This window comes from Diachasma alloeum, unplaced genomic scaffold (assembly GCF_001412515.2).
Source record: "Diachasma alloeum isolate Michigan unplaced genomic scaffold, Dall2.0 Dall_scaffold_00178, whole genome shotgun sequence".
Lineage (NCBI taxonomy): Eukaryota > Metazoa > Arthropoda > Insecta > Hymenoptera > Braconidae > Diachasma > Diachasma alloeum.
This window is the reverse complement of record NW_021680344.1, coordinates 270,130-270,492: the sequence shown is the minus strand read 5'-3', so window position 1 is coordinate 270,492 and position 363 is coordinate 270,130.

The window sequence follows — 363 nt, the reverse complement described above, 5'->3', positions numbered from 1 at the left end:
ATATTTCAATACGATTGCGGGAAATTGTTTTTGGGCTCGTGGGAGGTTTATAGCACGAGCCGAAGGCGAGTTAAGGGTGCCACGTGAATTTGGCGATGACCTTGAAAATTGACATTCACCAACAAAGTTATAATTTTTTTAATTAATAGTATTAGACAGATGGTGAACATCGGTGACAATTTTAAAATTTTAGAACCTATGGATATCGAGAAATTGAATAAACAAAATCAGTCTTATACACGGCCTCTTATGGAGTTTTGATTAAATTGAACGTATCAACCCCCTAGGAACTCAAGAAAAATTTGAAAAAATTTGAAGATATGGGGAATGATGTGTTCAATGTGATGGCGACAAAAAACAATG